An 18789-nucleotide genomic window follows, 5' to 3' on the forward strand; every position below is an offset into this window, starting at 1 on the left:
ATTTTAATTGACTAGTAATGGCCCCTAGAGTTCCTCTATCTATTCTATAATGCAATGGTCCGTATGACAGTTGTTTTATATAGGTTATCATAAATATAGTCACTTTTATATACAGATTTTTTGTTAACCATCATCAACCCCAAAAATATTGGTAAATATAAGTTTAGAAACTATAAATAGGTGAGTGTAAGCATGACAAAAATATAGGTAAATATTTTAAGGATTGTTATGTTTGTTTATAACAGGTGTTTTTTTTAGAGGCATAGAACTTTCAGTTGGACAAACATTTTCAAACCGCAGCCATTATATCAGCTGTAAAGTGATTTACTTAAAATTTGTTTTGGCATTTTAACATGAGCCGTGTTCCATTGGAACCAGATTAGATCTACATTTGTTTGCGTTACAACAATAAAGCCAAATCCTACTTTAACTTACGTCTGTGTAAGGTCAGGATAGTCATAGTTGACTATCAAATTTTTGTTGATTATTTTAAGTAACACCTATTTAGGTGTCAATTTGAATAAATTCTGTATTGTTTATTTCGTTTCCTTTGTGTGTTGGGCTTTTCGGTTAAATCCGAAACCGAATGAAGGAAGATATTTAGCAAGAAATAAAAAGCAATTACAAATATTTTGAATTCAATTATAAAAAAAGAGGCTGGGATGCGACCCACACTGATAACTCCCCATCCCGTCTGTCGATTTGTGTTGCTTTTTAAATTACCAACAATATTTTTCATATCAAGAAATAGTTTAGCTTGAAAATCTAGTTTTGTTAAAGATATTTTTAGTGGAAAACAAGTTTTTTACAATTTAAGTAGCATTTCTTAAATTTTTACAAATTGGATGAATGAAATTAATTTGAGAGATATCAAGAACCGAACATCAGTTTGGCGTTCTATTTTTTGTAGATTTTATTTTTTTTAGCAAAAAAAACGGACTGTTAGATTTTTACAAAAAAAAAACTACGGAACATCGAAAACAATATTTTATGTGAAATAAAAAGAGTTTGGAGACAATATTTTTAATTTTTTTAAAGCTATTTGAGTCGAAAGTACATTTTTACAAAGTGATATTAATTTTTTTTTTAGGTTTTTATTTTTTGTAAAAAAGCTGTCAATTCGAATTTTCTCAATATTTCACTGAATATTGACAACAATATTTTTTAAATGATAAAAATAGTTTAAAGCGATTATCTCAAAGTTTTGAAAAGATATTTAAGTCGAAAACCAATTTTTACCAACTTTTATTAATTTTTTCGTTTAGGCTTTTATTTTTTGTCAAAAAAACTGTCAATTATTATTTTTCGTTGGACAAAATTATTTTGGAGATGATATCATTTTTTATTCGTAAACTTTTCGAGGTGAAAAATTTAGTTTTCAATTTGTTTTGATTTATAAAAAAAAACATTAATTGGATTTTTTCCAAAAATATACTGGTTTGGTATCACGTTACAAAATCATTGGTCATTGGGGAGTGAGATATTTAGGGTTAACCAAAATGTTCACCTTTTTTAAACTGCTATGGTTACCCGTGGCATGATTTTAGTTAGTGCGTTGGACTGGCATGCAAGGGGTCTAGGGTTCAATCCTTGCCTGTGCCACCTTAATTTAAAAAAAAAAATAATTTTCGCGGGTACTGTCTCTTGCGAGGAATTGACAAATCCTTCAAGAGTAATTCTTGTCATGAAAAAGTGCTTTCTCAAACTAGCCGTTCGGATTCGGCCTTAAATTGTAGGTCCCTTCCATTCCTGACAACAGTACTCGCACACAGGAATGGTAGAGAGTTGAAAGTCATTAGGTACTGGTTCACAACGGACTGTTGCGCCACCACATTTGATTTTTTTTTTTGGTTTAAAAACCAATCACGCAATTTACTTGAGAGCCCTTTTATGTGAAGTCGATATCTCTTCTGGTTTTTCAGCTATGGACGACACTGCCTGTATTTGCAATAACCGTGCACAGGGCTTTCAAGGTGTCATTGACTTCAATTATTGACTTGTTCATAGAGTCAAGTACAGCTTGTATGCCCGTTTGCACAGTCAACAACCTCTCCTGTAGCTACACCTGATCTTCCGCAAGAAGGACAGACTCCTTGACGTGAGACCCGTTTATACTTTTTATGCTGAACTTTCATGTACATATTTTCATGCTTGGAGTCTTAATTTTAATTATTTCGAGATTGTGATGCAGTTGTAGAATTAGGAGTTGGTTGTAGGGCTATTATTTTATCCGAGCTGATAAAAGGGCTAGTATTTCTTCATACAAATAAATAAATGTTCAAAGGAAATATAAATGACTATTTTATTTAAACTAAAACCAACTTACTTTTGTCTTCACCACCATAGCTGAAAACGTTACTTATCTTCAATCCACCAAACTTGTACAATAGTTTCTTCATTTTAGTCCAATGGTTACTCCATAAACGGGCCTCCTCGGGCTTGTTTTAAGGAATTTTAGTTCTGTATAAGTTTTTTTACGTAATAAATACATAAATCTTTGCAAATGAATATGAATAAGAAATATTTTTTTGGCGACTAAATTATAATTATTTATTATTTAACCTTTTCCACTCTCGTGTGGATTTCGTTGGTGGTCCATTTGCATTTAAGGATTTGAAATTTTTTTCCTACAACATTTTGTGGGATTCCTTATAGTTATTTCCCTTTGGAGAGAAGGATTTGGCCAAGTGCGTATGCTGCTCCATGAAAGCCGTTGAAATATTCATTTATGCCTTACTTGCGTGTTTCCTTTATAGGTATTGATTAAAGCATTTAAATTCTCGATTTAAGGATTTTAAAAAATGTTAACTTACATTTCTGCCGACTTTTTTGTAATATTCAAATTCCGTTGTATATTTTTAAATAAATAAGAATTTGTCACAAAGTTCAAGATTGAATTACATGTTTTTTGAAGTGATAATAAGTTTTGAGAAAAAAATATGATTTCAGAACAATCATCTTACACAGATGGAAAGGTATAAACTACCAAATTTGCTAGTCAAAAAATAAAGTTTAGCCGAATTCTCTCCAGGTGACATTTTGTCTTGCAAAGTTTATTATCACTTTAAACTACCTACTTCAATAAAAACAGTGTTTCCACATTGCCATTTTAATTTATCTGGAAATGAAGTTTTTAATTATGTTTATGTATAACATAAAGCTTAATATTTATTTAATTTTGTGTGTAATCGATAAAATAATGAAAGTGTTTAACGAAACGAAACATAATTTCGTGAAAATAAAATTAATAAGTGTAAAAAACTGTATCTTTGACAAAACACATAGGCAACTTTTTTACCTAAAAAAAGAGCTCTTCTTCAAATTTATTTTTATTACTTCAATCTTAAACCTATCTTAAAGCTAGACAAAAATTCATGAAACTAGCCTAAATAACCACAACTTACAACTAACTTAATGGTCCCATACGGACATTCTAAGTTAAACTATAACACTTAATAGATACTAATGTCTTTCGGACCTTAGATCTATTGAACTTCAATTTTATTTTATTTATTTTTTATTCATTAAAAAATATTTGGAAAAAACTTATATCAATATACTTTTTTATGATTTCATTATACTTTTCAATATACTTTTTTATGATTTTAATTAAAAACTACTTAAAATAAGGTCGTTAATATAAAACTTAAAGCTAACTAAAACTACCTATCCTACCTATAAAAAATAAACTACTTAAAACTAGAACAACCACAGCAGCGAATCTAACTATCTAACGTTTTTTGTTTCTCAGATTTTGTTGTCTTTTATTTTTAATTTTTAATTTTTTTTATTCCATGTAAATTCCGATTGAAGTCACCAAAACAGGTTCCCCTGCTTCACCTAACAGTTTGGTCCCGTTTGAAAACAGCCCTACTGAACCGAAGGAGCTATTCTCCGCCTTGTGCCATTACGTCCCGATTGTACAGGAGTTGCCTATCCACGGTTCGTTGTCTGACGTGGAAGATTAGCGAAACTGCCAATCTGTCTAAAAAGAGGAATGGCTCTGGTGGAAACAAGCCGCTCAAGCGTACACTCTCAAATGCGTTCGGATAGACCGCCCCGAAAAATAAATTGTTAGTCGAAGACATAGCTCTTGCAATGTGACCTCGAAAGAGTTTTATCACGAAATTGTCAATACGACTAAATCGAGCCCCGTTGTACAGGACCTCGTTGGAATAGTAATGCACATAAGAAGATTCGGCTGTTCGATATAAGCCGGTACAGCGTCGTAAACACTGCCGCTCGAACACCCGAAACTTCTCCATCTGGGAAGGGGCAACGTTGAACCACACAGGACAACCATAAACGATCATTCGGCGCGTATTAGGGCCATGTAGCAAATTACCTTCACTCTGGGGTCAAGCCGACTGCTAAAAAACAGTCGTTTCGTCAGAGCGAAGGCTCCTCTGGCCCTGGTCAGAGCAGCATTTATATGTCTGTCGAAATATAAATACTGATCTAACCAGATACTGAGGTACTTCACTACACTTTTGCTCGCCAATGGCTGCCCGTGAAGATCAACGATGACCATCTTGCGCCAATTCTTACACGTATCCCTCGTGGCCCCAGCCAACGGAGTCCGGAACAGAATTGTCTCTGACTTCTGGACATTTATTTTCAGTTTCCAGTCGTCGCAATATCGCTGAACCTTGTCGAAATCACGCTGCAAGAGAATTGTAATAACCTCAACCTTTCAGGCCGTTCTGTACGCAATAAGACCGTCGGCGTACGCAATTGCCTTTTTAAGGCTACCTACCATATCGCTGCTGTAAATGCTGAAGAGAATCCCCGAATTCACCGTTCCCTGTTGAAGACCATTTTTAATTGAGAATGTTGTGGTGGAAGTTACATTGCCACTTTTGACAACAAACTTTCTACCGGTAACCATATCAGAAAGTATATACAACAATGGTTTGCTTATGCCAAGTCTGCCCAGTTTTAGGTAAAGACCCTCTAACCATACAGTGATAAAGGCCTTTTCCAAATCAACCAGGACAGCACCTGTGCATTGTTGTTTTGATTTATTCCATTGGATATCAGAAACGAGTTTAGACGCAGCATGAATTGTGTCATGATCGCCTTGAACCCGAACTGTTTATCCGGAAATATTTTGTTGTCCGCAGCCCACTTAGTCAGAGCCTTATTAATGATCTTTTCGAATACTTTACTGATGCTCGGAAGAAGACTTATCGACCGAAGATTTGACGGGTTGGAGTTGTCCTTTCCCCTTTTTCGGGAGAGGATGAACCACTGCGGTCTTCCAATGCACTGGATAATATGCATTATTCAGTGCATTATTGACGAGTGTGGTGTAAATGTCAATGGCTTCCGTCGGTAACCTGCTGACTTTTTATTTTTTATTGAATAGAAAATGAGCTGAAGCTTAATCTTCTACACTAACAAAGGACTTGGTCCCGTTTGTTCGGCGATTATGGCATTTGCTAAGGAATCGTCATTGAACCGCGGTTCTCAGATCGCCATTGTGTCATATCATTTCGAAGGTAAAAGTGATTGAGTAGGGTTCTGTTTTCCAAGTCGTGGTTGGGGCGAATGCTAACATTCACCTTGTACACTTGCTGGAAGGCAGCTCCCATCGCCTCCACTTTTTCCTTCGGATCTTGAGTCTAAAAAAAGAGCAAAATGATCAAATGGTAACTTTGCTGTAAACTTCAAATAATATAAATTTAAATATATGATCCGAGATATTTGATTTCCTTGATCTGATCTGCAGTATTTAGACTGATGAGAAACCTCAAGTGTATGTTGGTAGACTGTTAAAAAACAAATTAGGTATCGCAATAGTCCATTGAGAACTAGGGCCTTACAACTCTCAACAGCGGTGCGATTAATATTGTCAGGGTTCGAGGGGACCTACAGTTTAAAGCCGATTCCGAACGGTTTATTTGAGAAAGCACTTTACATGACAAGAATTACTCTTGGAGGATTTTTCAATTCCATGCAAGAGGCAATAACCGTTAAAAAAAACTTAAGATGGACAGGTAGGGATTGAACCCAAGACCTTTGGCATGACAATCCAAAGAACTTATGGCTGAAACACAAACAGGCATCAGCTTCGGCTTCGTCTGCGTTAAGTTGGGCCTGCTTCGAGGTTGCTTTGAATAATACTTACAATATGATATTACTAAATTGGCACTTCTGTCATTAGCAACTGTCATTTTTCTCAAAATAAAAAAAATGTGAATTTTGAAATCGAAAAAATTAAGTTTATCGAGGAAGTAGCTTACACAACCTATAATAACCAATGGGAGTCCCTCAAAAAGCAAATTTATTTTGTTTGTTGACTTTTTTACAGCTGTTGAGCTGTCAGACAAAGCAAATTTTCAGCAAATTTGATCTAGAGTTTCCGTAACCACATAGTTTCTCGTTAGGGACCCAAGAATTGCCTCGAAGATCGTCCGATTTGATACCGAGTAGGTTCCATATTTTATGTGGGGATATGTGAAGTCACTTGTTTAAGCCGATGAGCTCAAAATGAGTGACCACTTGGAAAACAAAATTAACCACGTTATATCCCATATATGGCTACAAATATTAGACAAAAAATCCTCGATTAGACTACACCTAAGCCTGTCGGTCATATGCCAGAAGTCATATTTGAACTATAATTTTAGAAGATAATCATTCGCATTTCATGTCAATTTAAAAAAATCGTCTTTGCTTTTCTCCATTCAAAAGTTCTATACCTCTAAAAAACACCCTTTATATGTTGTTCTGCGAATGTAAAATTATGGAAAACCGCTAGGCATGTATTAGGTCCGAATCCGAATTGTTTTCTATTTAATTTCATTTATTTATGTTTTGCAAAAATTTTATAAACACAAATACAAATACATACATAGCTCCATAGGAAGAGTGGAATTTATTGGTGAAATCTAATTATGGTATGACAAAACCGATTTTAGTCTGATTCAACCATCTTTGGGTCACGTCAATGTCATAATACATCCAAAAGTTAATCGACTATTTGAAATTCCGCATTCAAACTATGTTATGGCCGGCTACGAGTTATTTAATTGAAAGTCAAATCACATCAAGGCGCATAGTGGAGTACGAGTTTAGCAGGGCAGAGCACCAGCACCAGCACGACTCGATAGCACGTCACAGCTGTTGTCGACAACTTTATATTATTATTATTTATGCATATAGAGCTAATTAAATTTTATATGTTTAGTTATAGGTTACGGTATGTAAGTAATACAAAATTTGTATTTCCTTGAGTTTACTTTCAGTTAAGTTAAGAAAGAGTTAAGACAGTTTAAAAGCTTAAAGTGTTAAAATGACGTAGAAGGCTTTTTCCAATGTACACTTTTAGCATTCAAGTCTTTAACATTTTTTGTTTTGTGTTTGCATTCAAGTTCAAATGTTTCTATAAGCAAGCTCTTCAAGCAGCTGGTGTTGTGAGTAAACTCTCTTGTGTCTTACAGTGCAGACTCCCATTACGAAAATTGAAGAGAGAAATGTATACTATTGGAATTCAATACGTTTTGTGGAAAAAGTGTTTTAGAATAATTTATAAAAAACGTATACTGTTCATTTGTTATTGGTATTTGAGTGTTTAACCCGAGTTATGTAGCTAATCAAGCATTTTAATAATGAAAGAATTTCTGATATTTCGAAGTCTGAATAAACTATTATTGTGATTTACAATTTGCTACTTTTGGGGAAATACGTTCTTATTATAATTCAAAATTATACGGCCATTTTGTTTTAAAATTTTTGTCTAGTGTTTTAAGTAAATTTTACAAATACGGCGTAATAAAAACATAACTTTCGTCTTTCTGTCTACCCTCTCTCCTACAGCTTTGAACATTTATTTTATTTTAAAAATGGAACGAAAGATTTGAAATTTTAAAATGAGGTAAATATTTTTGGACTTAAAAACTGTAAACTAAAAACATAAAAAATATTAAAATTGTATACATAAGAAATTAATTTAAATACAAAAAAAAAACGAATTTTGATAGAAAGTTTAGTAAACTAGGAATTTTATGAGAGTCTAAATGTTTTTTTTTTTTAATTTTTAATAAAACTCAATATCAAAATCTCTATTATTCACGTAAGGTAAGACTTTATTTAAGCTTCGATATACAAATACCAAAGTTTCATATAGTGGCATAGTGCATGGGTCATTCATTTTTCGACTTAGAAAGTAAATATACAGAGGTACATTTATTAAAGTTTTTCTAGACCATGACTTGTGTAATGTTGGTTTTAAATTCGTCTAGAATTCGGCGATTATTCGCTTCAACACGTTATTTAACGTGGCCTCACAGATAAAATTCTAAAAATGTCCGAATGATTTGGGAGACCTATTAAATTGGGCACCCATTGACGTAACGAAAACTTGAAACTTCGCTTTCAATGGTGTTTTATGGGTTTTTAGAACTAAATATCGTCCCAATTATAATCTTTAGTATTCCGTCAGGTTTTATTCAACTATATTGCTCCAAATTGGCTGCAATTGTTTGTCTATAAGAAATAGGGATCATCCATAGAGTGCACCAAACACAAGACCAAGAGGCACATTTTCGATCACCTGTTAATTTTCAGAGCCCCATAAGCGTTAATTATGTATCTTTACAACTAAACAGCATTAACATTACAAAAATATTCATCATCCCTGATGAAATTATTATTAAAATATGTCTTTATTATGTCCCTTAAATGACATCTGAGTTTGACAGGCAGCAAAAACCAGCGCTGCCAACTTGAAAATATGAAATGAGCTAACCTTTATGATATCCAACCAATGCAAAAGGAGTTTTACGATTTAAAAGAGTTCACAATTAACAGAACTTTATTTTTAACTTCCCATAGGAAGTTATTGAAATGGGTGCAATTTATAAAATTAAAAATGATGACATTTCTCGAAGTTTCAAGGTCCCTAGAGTCTGAATAAAAGATTTTTAGAAAGATGTTTATGCGTGCGTGTGTACGAATGTTCGTACGTCTGTCGCGCCTTTTTTTCGTCGTCCATAGCTCAAGAACCAGATTGACTTCAAATAAATTTTGTTATATAGATAATAGACAGTAGAAAAAATGTGAACAATTTGGTTAACCCAAAATATCTCACGACTCAATGACGCTAGAGACTTAAATTAAATTTTATATTATAGATTTTACCGTGATACCAAACATGATAAATAAAAAAAATGTTACCTCGAAAATTTTACGAATAAAAAATGGTTTCATCTCTAAAACAATTTTGTACAACGAAAAATAACGTTTTTAACATCTGGTGAAATTTTGAGAAAAATCGAATTGACATTTTTTTTTACAAAATATAAAAACTTAAAAGAAAATTTAACAAAATTTGATAAAAATTGATTTTCGACTCAAATATCTTTTCATAACTTTCAGATATAAGCTTTTAACTAATTGTTTCTTTTAAAAAATATTGTTTTCAACATTCAGTAAAATTTTGAGAAACATCAAGTTAAAAGTTTTGTTTATAAAAAATAAAAACCTAAAACACAATTTAATTTTTTATGAAAAAAACTTACTGCTGGATTTTTATAAAAAAATAGAAAAACTACTGAATATTGAAAACAATATTTTCTGTGAAATAAAAACAGTTTTAAGGTCCCTAGAGTCGAAATAAAAGATTTTTAGAAAGATATCTGTGCGTGCGTGTGTACGTACGTTCGCGACGTTTTTTTTCGTCGTCCATAGCTCAATAAAAAATTAAACCCTAAAAAAAATTGGTAAAAATTGGTTTTCAACTAAAAATTTCGTAAACAAAAACGAATTTCGAAATCAAACTATTTCATTATTATGCGAAATATTGTTGGTAGTTTTTAAATTTTTAAGAATAATTCAACTGACTACTTTTTTAACAAAACACGAAAACCTACAAACTTCTAAGCACGATAAATCGACAGACAGAAGTTATCGGTGTGGGTCTCCAGCCTCTTTTTAATCTAGTATTAGAAATGCGCTAATACCGTACATTAAAGTGTTAAATTTACTCTTCTTAACGTTTTATAATTCATACAATAAGCTAAAAAGTTTAGAAAATAAAGAAAGGTTATATCTACATCTTCAACTTGAAAAAAATTGGCTTGTTTTGAACACTGTCAAGTTGCTTATATTTCAATTTAAAAAAAGGAAAGCAGTTAACTAGTAACTAGTTACTTAAGTGAAAACAGTTCTCACTTACAAATGTTTTTATTAAAACTTTTGTTGTTTATTTTACAACAAACATAATTTTATGAAATAAAAATGTATTTTTTTAAGTCAATATATCTTCAATCGAGTTAGAGAGATTTGACTGTTTGCATGACTTTTCTACGATGTAAACAACAATCAGGTGCCAGAAATAGAGACCAAGAGGCTTAATGAGCGGTAAAACTGACACTTGTCTTCAAGGAATCCCCCACCCACGCTTTTATAATTATGTACAGTACATATATATGTATATTGAAATGGCTAACAAGAAAGAGATAATTGACAGTCTATTAATTATTTTGTCTAAATGGTATAACATAGGTACCTACTTTTCGATGCATTAATATCTTGTCTGACATTAAAGTACCTCAAAAGGCGCATTGCCACATGGAATATAATACACAAAGACTGATGGTGATGATGGAGTTAAATTTTACAATGTTACATAGCATGTGATTAATTACAAAATTTTATATATTTTATTTTTTTAAATTAAAAATTTGAATCGTTTTACATGTTGTTTTTTTTTTTTAAATTTTAATATTGTTTTATTCGCGTGGTGAATTAAAATATTATTGTTGGTAATTAAATTTTCGTCAGTTCGTTGTTATATTAAATAAGTCGTCATTGGTAAGTACCTGTACTGACTATTTGCATGCATTTATACATATATAAAATAATTATACCTGCATAGCAAAAAATAATATATCTACATACTTATTTAAGCTGTGTAATTTTGCAATTTTATTATTTGTTAACTTTGAGAGTGGAGTTTCAATAATTTATTTTATTCACGTTTAGATTGACTTAAGTACATAAACGTGTGACACAATAAATTGTTGTCAAGTAGATTTTTGGATAATTTTTTAATTTGTTTAATTAAAATTAAACATTCATGTAATTATTTCATGAGAAAAAGAGTAAAAAGTGAAATGTTGTTAAAGGTTGGTCTTAGCTACTTAAATGATTTCTTTTGTTTGAATTTTTTTATTTGTTTGTTGAAATAATTTATTTTAAAAATTAGAATTATTAAGGCCAGGAATTTTAAGTTCACAAAATTTGCAGTCAAAAGGTCAAACATGTCAGAGAAATTTTTTCAGGTTTTTTTATGCTCCAATAATTTAACTTGAGCTCAATTTTGGACGTACTGTTCAGTAAAGAGATTCTTTTTTTACCGCACAACGAGAATGTGGAATGCTTTATCCAATTCTGTATTTCCCTCTCATTCAAATATTGAAATTTGTAACACTCCTCTTAAATTCTTCCCTATTTTTCTAAGCACGCTCTGTGTTTCAACTTTAAACATGTTAAGAGTAGTGATAACCTCTTTCAAAAAATCAAATGGGGTGGCGCAACAGTCCGTTGTGAACCAGGGCCTAGTGACTTACAACTCTCAACCATTCCTGTGTGCGAGTACTGTTGTCAGGAATGGAAGGGACCTGCAATTTAAGGCCGAATCCGAACGGCTAGTTTTGAGAAAGCACTTTTTCATGACAAGAATTACTCTTGAAGGATTTGTCAATTCCTCGCAAGAGGCAGTACCCGCGAAAATGATTTTTTTTTTTAAATTAAGGTGGCACAGGCAGGGATTGAACCCAAGAACCCTTGCATGACAGTCCAACGCACTAACCATCATACTACGGGTACAGCCTAACCTCTTTAGTGTTGCAAATTATACAAAAAAGGTTTCAATTCTTAGTTTAAGATTCTATATCTGATTTCATAAATAGAGCTTCCAATTATTAAAAACTTCGGTATGTACATACATATATTCAAAATAGGGTTTCAGAACAGAGTCTAGAGGAATTCTCTTGTTATTAGAATGAATAACAATTCTTGTTCATTGATTTTATGGCGAAAACGTATGTTTTTGATACAAATTTGATTCTACTACAAAAGTTTGGACTTTGCCCATTAAGTGTAAAAAACAGGGCCTTGCAAATAAATAAATAATACAAATAAGACCTAGGTTTTAGGTGAAAGCAAAACAAAACAAAAACGTTTGTTTTCTAGTAAAAAGGTTTTTAAAAAGTTAGCAATATCCTATTTTTTCAGCTTTAGCTTCAATTTATGTGAATACAAAAATAGTTGTTGTTAAAATATTTTAGTTAACGCTATGAAAATATTAAAAATTCTTTAGAAGCTTTGAGCAGTACTTGAAAATATCTTCAGTTACAGTGGGATTATTGACCAAATCGGCTTTAAAATTACTTTTTAACGTAGAGAACGTGCACTGACCTCTGAGCAGAGCATTCAAATATATTTTATATACCTGAGTGAACCTTGAACTCAGATTTATTTTTATTAAATTCTCCAAAATTTGTATGTAAATCATGTAAATATAGGTAATAGTTAAATCCAAGGAGGTTTAAGAGGGATCTCTAATTTATTGAAATATCATACTTTTATTCACTTTCGTTTGACAACTTTTAATCAACTGTACTTCCTTAAAATTCACTTTCTAGTCTATTTATTTAGTTACAACTGAAGCCGAATAATGTGAATAAATAGATAAGTTATTTTCTGGTATTCACATACAAAATTAAAACAGGACCTGCCTAGCCTTAGCTTCTTTCGTTAAAGCAATGACATGTCTAAATTTCTTCTCAAAAAATTTCTCGCCTTTTTTTCAACAAGACCCATAGTATAATTCACACATGCCATTGCTGTAAAGTAATGGTAACCACAATTTCACACATTTTCGACGGTATTCCAGCCATGAATTGAGTAATGTTGGTTTTTCATTGGTTATGAGTTAAAAAATTATACGCGTAAAGACAGTATTTTGGGTAGCCCTACAAGCCTAACGACATCAGTAACACTTCCACCTTCAAATTTCTTTACAATTTCATAGCAGGTTGTCACCTACAAGTCTATACGTTTGAAATATTAACTTCCCATTAGAAGTCATTGTAATGGGTCCGATTTGTCGAATTGAACATTTTAACATTTCTCGACGTTTCAAGGTCCCTAGAGTCGAAATAAAAGATGTTTAGAAAGATGTCTGCGCGTGCGTGTGAAAGTACGTTCGTACGTCCGAATGTTTTTTTCGTTGTCCATAGCTCAAGAACTAGAAGAGAAATCGAATTTAAATAAATTTTGTTATACAGATAATAAGGCAGAAAGATGCAGAAAGATGCAGAAAGGGCTCTCAAGAAAATTGCGTGGGTGGTTTTTTTTTACCATAGCAGTTTAAAAAAAGGTGAAAATTTTGGTTAACCCTAAATATCTTACGAACCAAAAACGCTAGAGACTTGAATTAAATTTTATATAATTTATTGTAACGTGATACCAAACAAATATATTTTTTGAACAAAATCCAAATAACGGTTTTTTTATAAATAAAAAAAGTGAGAAAAAAAAATTGTCACATCGAAAATTTTACGGATAAAAGATTTTATCTCCAAAACAATTTTGTGCAAGGAAAAATAAAGTTTTTAACTAACTAAAATTTTGAGAAAAATCAAATTGACATTTTTAACAAAAAATATAAACCTTAACAAAAAAATAATAAAAAACCTATTTTTATCTTTTAAAAAATATTGTTGTTAACATAGTTTGTTAAAATTGATTTTCAGCTCAAATATTTTTTCAAAAATTAAAGATTATGTCTTACAGCTAATTTAAACTTACAAGAAATAATAATAATACAAAAAAAAATACAATACTAAATCTTGGTAAAAATGAACTTTCGACTCAAATAGCTTTACAAAAATTAAAAATACTGTCTCCAAACTCTTTTTATTGCATAAAAATATTGTTTTCAATATTCAGTAGTTTTTTCTTTTATAAAAATCCAACAGTCCGTTTCTTTCCTAAAAAAATAAAACTACAAAAAACATTGCTCAAAGTTGGTAAAAATTGATTTTCGACGCACATATCTTTTCAAAACTTCGAGATATTGGCTTTAAACTAGTTTTATCTTCTAGAAAATATTGTTGTCAACATTCAGTAAAATTTTGAGAAAAATCGAATTGACAAATTTTTTTGCAAAAAGTAAAAACCTTAAAAAAAAACAATTCTAAAATTTGGTAAAAATTTACTTTCGACTCAAATTGGTTTTTAAGAATTAAAAATACTGTCTTAAAACTTTTTTTATTTCAGAGAAATATTGTTTTCGATATTGAGTATTTTTTTTTTAATCCAACAGTAGTCCGTTTTTTCATAAAAAAAATAAAATCTACAAAAAATAGTACGCAAATTTGGTAAAAATTGATGTTCGGTTCTTGATATCTCTCAAATTAGTTGCATTCATCCAATTTGTAAAAATTTAAGAAATGCTACTAAAATTGGTAAAAACTTGTTTTCGACTAAAATTCTATTTAACAAAACTAGATTTTCAAACTAAACTATTTCAGTATATGAAAAATATTGTTGGTAATTTAAATTTTTTAAGAATAATTCAACTAACAACTTTTTTAACCCAACACGGAAACCTACAAACTTTTAAGCAAGACAAATCGATAGACGGGATGGGAAGTTATTAGTATGGGTCGCATCCCAGCCTCTTCTTATTTTTGTTTTAAGTTTTAATAATTTTAAAGCGTTATTCGATATCTAAGCGACTTATTATCGTTAATGGCAGATGTTTAACAAACAATTATGACACTTCAAATGACAGCATAGTTTGATAGGTGTCAAATTTCAGTGCTACCAACTTAAAACCAATAAGACTGTATATAATAACCTGTGGTGGAATAGGTCTAGGATATTTTTAATGAAAGACATTTTAAGGTCTCTAGAATCTAAATCTGTGGTTTTAAGAGAGTTATAAATACAAAACTAACATAAATCATATTGAAGATTTTAGTTTCTCCAGAAAAATTTAATGCAACAAAGAATAAAGTTTTTCAAAATCAAAACGCCGGTGTCTTTTTATAAAAAAATAAAAGCCTAACATTTCTTTTAGAACTAAAAATTTGGTAAAAACTAATTTTTGACTTGAATATCTTGACAAAATTATTTCTTGATTTACAAAATACTGTTTTTTTTTAATAAAAAATTACTAAAAAACACTGTCATGCATTTGTTCCTTTGAATCAAATTGCATTTTTCAGAACTCTATCACATTAATTTGAAATGAACATTGAGGCTACCTTAACTGATTAAGTTGTTTTATTTAATTTCGTTATGGCTTTCCGCATCTATAATTCCTATCTTTAATAATAACTAAAAGCTTTGTAGGATGTCTAAAAAATCTTTATGCATTTTAAAGAAACGCTCAACCATTGATGGTAAAACAGTTTTCAAAGGAAATAACAAAACGACTTGAAAGTAATTTTTGGTTATGAAATGAATCCTTGAAATAAATATATTGGGTACATAGATATTGAAATACAAATATTAAAGTGTGTTTATGGTAAAGATACTAGCACATCAGGGTTTTCGTGGTTTTGTCGAATTGTTGCTATGTTCTTTTCAAACCTCGGAGTCAAAATCTGAAGTTAGTTAGGAAGTAGTTGTTTCCAATTTTCTTAAAAACTCAAACACATTTTTAGTAATTGTAATTTAATAAAGGGCGGAGTTAATTGATTTATTGATCTAAATAACTGTCACAACAATAGTTTGGTAGTGATTTTTAAAAAAATATGTCGTTTCTCTGATATTATGAAGTGATTTCCCTAACGCTAACAAAAACACTGCAAAATTGTGTTATCTTGTTTTCCTCTAAATAGGAAAAAAAACATTATTGTGACCAACAAAGCCTACGACACTTCAATTTTGACAACCAATTGGTAACTTTTATTTCGATATATTGTGTGAAATCACTACAAAATTTCATCACCATCATTTTGAAAATTCTATTTGGAAATCGTGAAGTCAAATTGAATTGAATAAAATCACTTTCTACAGGCAAAAAGTTCAGGGAAAATCACATTTCACTACCAAAAATGTCACAATCACTTATCATTTATTTTAAGGATTTTAGCAGAAAGACATTAATTTGATAAAGTGTTGTCATTCATCAATTGATTTATCAATATATTGACATAATTTTTAGCAATATACGAAGTATCAAAAGAATTAAAAAATAAATAAAAACAAAATTTTAACATAAAATAAAATCTAAATATAGAGCTAAATTTGTCAATACAAAATATTGATATTGGGGACAGACAACATTTTAAAAAGGGGTCTATGAACTCCAATCATTAATTTGTCTTTTTTTAAATCAGTTATTTGACCTTGTAAATAGGACGCGCGCTCGTATCAGGCATAATATTGTCTTTTTGTTTCATCTTATCTCTGCTATAGTTTTTTGGCAAAAAAATTAAAATTTTGTTTTTTTTTTGGAATTTATTAATACATACATACATAATTATTAAGCTTCTCGCCAATCCGTCTATTTCGTGAATAAATTAATTAGTAGCAATCAAATTGAATGAAATGTTGTGTTTTTTTTGGGACTGATAAGACGACGCACTTAACCCAACAATGTAAAGTGAGATAACAAAAATAATTCATGTCTGATTTGAGTTATTCAATTATGAGATGTTTTTTTTAAATAAAAATGTTATTCTGATAGTTAACCTATGTCAAAATTTGTTGTTAAACAAAAGTTATATAATGCTTGTAGTTATAATAATGTATCCTTATATATGTTGAAGTGGAACCAATTTATATGAATTTAATGCAGATACATAAGGATCTTAATCTCACAGTTCATTGATATCTAAAATAAAAGATTAAAATGCCATAAATATTTCAAAAACCAAAACTATCTTTACCCATACAAAGTTTTGATAATGATGTGAATTAATTAGCATTTAAAAAAATTTGCCTTTTCATTTCATTCAGGGAATTTCATAATCTACGAGCATTAAACTAATGATATGCCTCACAAAAAGATTCCAAAAAAAGTGAGATGCTAATTGATTCAAATTAGACTCAAATTATAACCAACTACTTCAACGTATGGATACGAAATTGTTTGTTTATGAATTAAGTTATTTTTTTATTAGTTTATTTAACATAACACGCTTTTGCACTGATAATTGTTTGAGTAAATATTTGAGAAAACTAAAAAACTAGCATGGAATAATTTTAAGTTTAGGGTTAGATAAATTCGCAAACAAAATACATTTAATTTATTGCTATACAAAATTTTAAGTTTTTAATTACCACCAAGACAGTTACTGTATTTTTTGACAATAAATTGTATATAGGTTAAAACAGTGGGCCTTGAGCAAATTTCAGATTAATTCAGTCGATTATTTTTTTGGATCATTCTTTAATTTTAAACTTTCCATTGCAAGTTATAGTAATCAGTCCAATTTGTGGAAATGAAAATTTTAAAATTTTTCGAAGTTTCAAGGTCTCTAGAATCCAAACCCGTGATTTTAAGACAGTTATAAATACAAAACAAAAAAAAATCATCTTGAAGATTGTAGTTCCACAAGAACAATTTAATGCAACGAAGAATAAAGTTTTTGACATATAGAACATTTTTAAGAAGAATTGAAACGACGGTGTCTTTTTATAAAAAAAAGAGGCTGGGATGCGACCCACACTGATAACTTCCCATCTGTCGATTTGCCTTACTTAAAAGTTTGTAGATTTTCGTGTTGGGTTAAAAAAGTTGTTAGTTGAATTTTTCTTAAAACTTTTAAAATTACCAACAATATTTTTTATATAAAGTTTAGTTTTAAAATCGAGTTTTGTCAAATAGATTTTAGTCGAAAACTAATTTGTACCAATTTTAGTAGCATTTCTGAAATTTTTACAAATTGGATGAATTGAGAGGTATCAAGAACCGAACATTAATTTTTACCAAATGTGCGTACTTGTTCTTGTAGATATTATTTTTTTGTGAAAAAACGGACTGTTGGATTTTTATAAAAAAAAACTACTGAATATCGAAAACAATATTTTCTGTGAAATAAAAAAGTTTGAAGACAATATTTTCAATTTATGAAAAGCTATTTGAGTCGAAAGTAAATTTTTATCAAGCTTAAGTATTGTTTTCTTGTAAGGTTTTTATATTTTGTAAAAAAAACTGTCAATTCAATTTTTCTCAAAATTTTACTGAATGTTGACAGCAATACTTTTTAAGAGATAAAAGTAGTTTAAAGCCAATATCTCAAAGTTTTGAAAAGATATTTGAGTCGAAAATCAATTTTTACCAACTTTTTTGTTTAGGTTTTTAGTTTTTTAAGAAAACTGTCTATTCCATTTTTCTAATTTTTGACTTAAGTATCGTGACAAAATTTTTCCAGTTGGTTTTTTTAAAATAAGAAATTACTAAAAACACTGTCATGTTTTAAGTTCTAGGAATCAAATTGCATTTTTCCAAATTGCTACCTTAACTGATTAAGTTGTTTTCTTCAATTTCGTTATGGTTTTTCGCATCTATAATTCCTATCTTTAATATTAACTAAAAGCCTTTGTAGGATGTCATACATTTTTTTTTTAAATCTTCATGCATTTTAAAGAAACGCTCAACCATTTATGCTTAAACGGTTTTTAAAGGAAGTAGCAAGACGGCTTGAAACCAATTTTTGATTATGAAACTATTCAGTGAAATAGTTATATTGGTTATATAGAAATTGAAATAGAAATAAATTGTTTTCAGACCTCAAAGTCGAAAACTAAAGTTATTTG

At 30.3% G+C, this 18789-nt stretch overlaps 2 protein-coding genes across 3 annotated transcripts in view; both read left to right on the plus strand.

Moving 5' to 3' along the window:
• The window catches only part of LOC129939967 (high affinity cationic amino acid transporter 1-like), an 86319-nt gene that overhangs the window by 38529 nt on the left and 29001 nt on the right, over window positions 1-18789 (plus strand). Inside the window, exon 1 of one of the 2 annotated variants that reach the window (XM_056048176.1) lies at window positions 10571-10818. The exons of the other annotated variant lie outside the window; for it this stretch is intronic. The gene's annotated coding sequence lies outside the window, so the exon portion shown is untranslated. Of the gene's footprint in view, window positions 1-10570; window positions 10819-18789 lie in introns of those variants that run through there. 2 annotated transcript variants of the gene reach the window in all.
• LOC129939968 (cationic amino acid transporter 2-like) overlaps window positions 1-18789 on the plus strand; it is a 93985-nt gene that overhangs the window by 38516 nt on the left and 36680 nt on the right. The window lies entirely within an intron of this gene.

Source organism: Eupeodes corollae, chromosome 1 (genome assembly GCF_945859685.1).
Source record: "Eupeodes corollae chromosome 1, idEupCoro1.1, whole genome shotgun sequence".
NCBI classification, from domain to species: domain Eukaryota; kingdom Metazoa; phylum Arthropoda; class Insecta; order Diptera; family Syrphidae; genus Eupeodes; species Eupeodes corollae.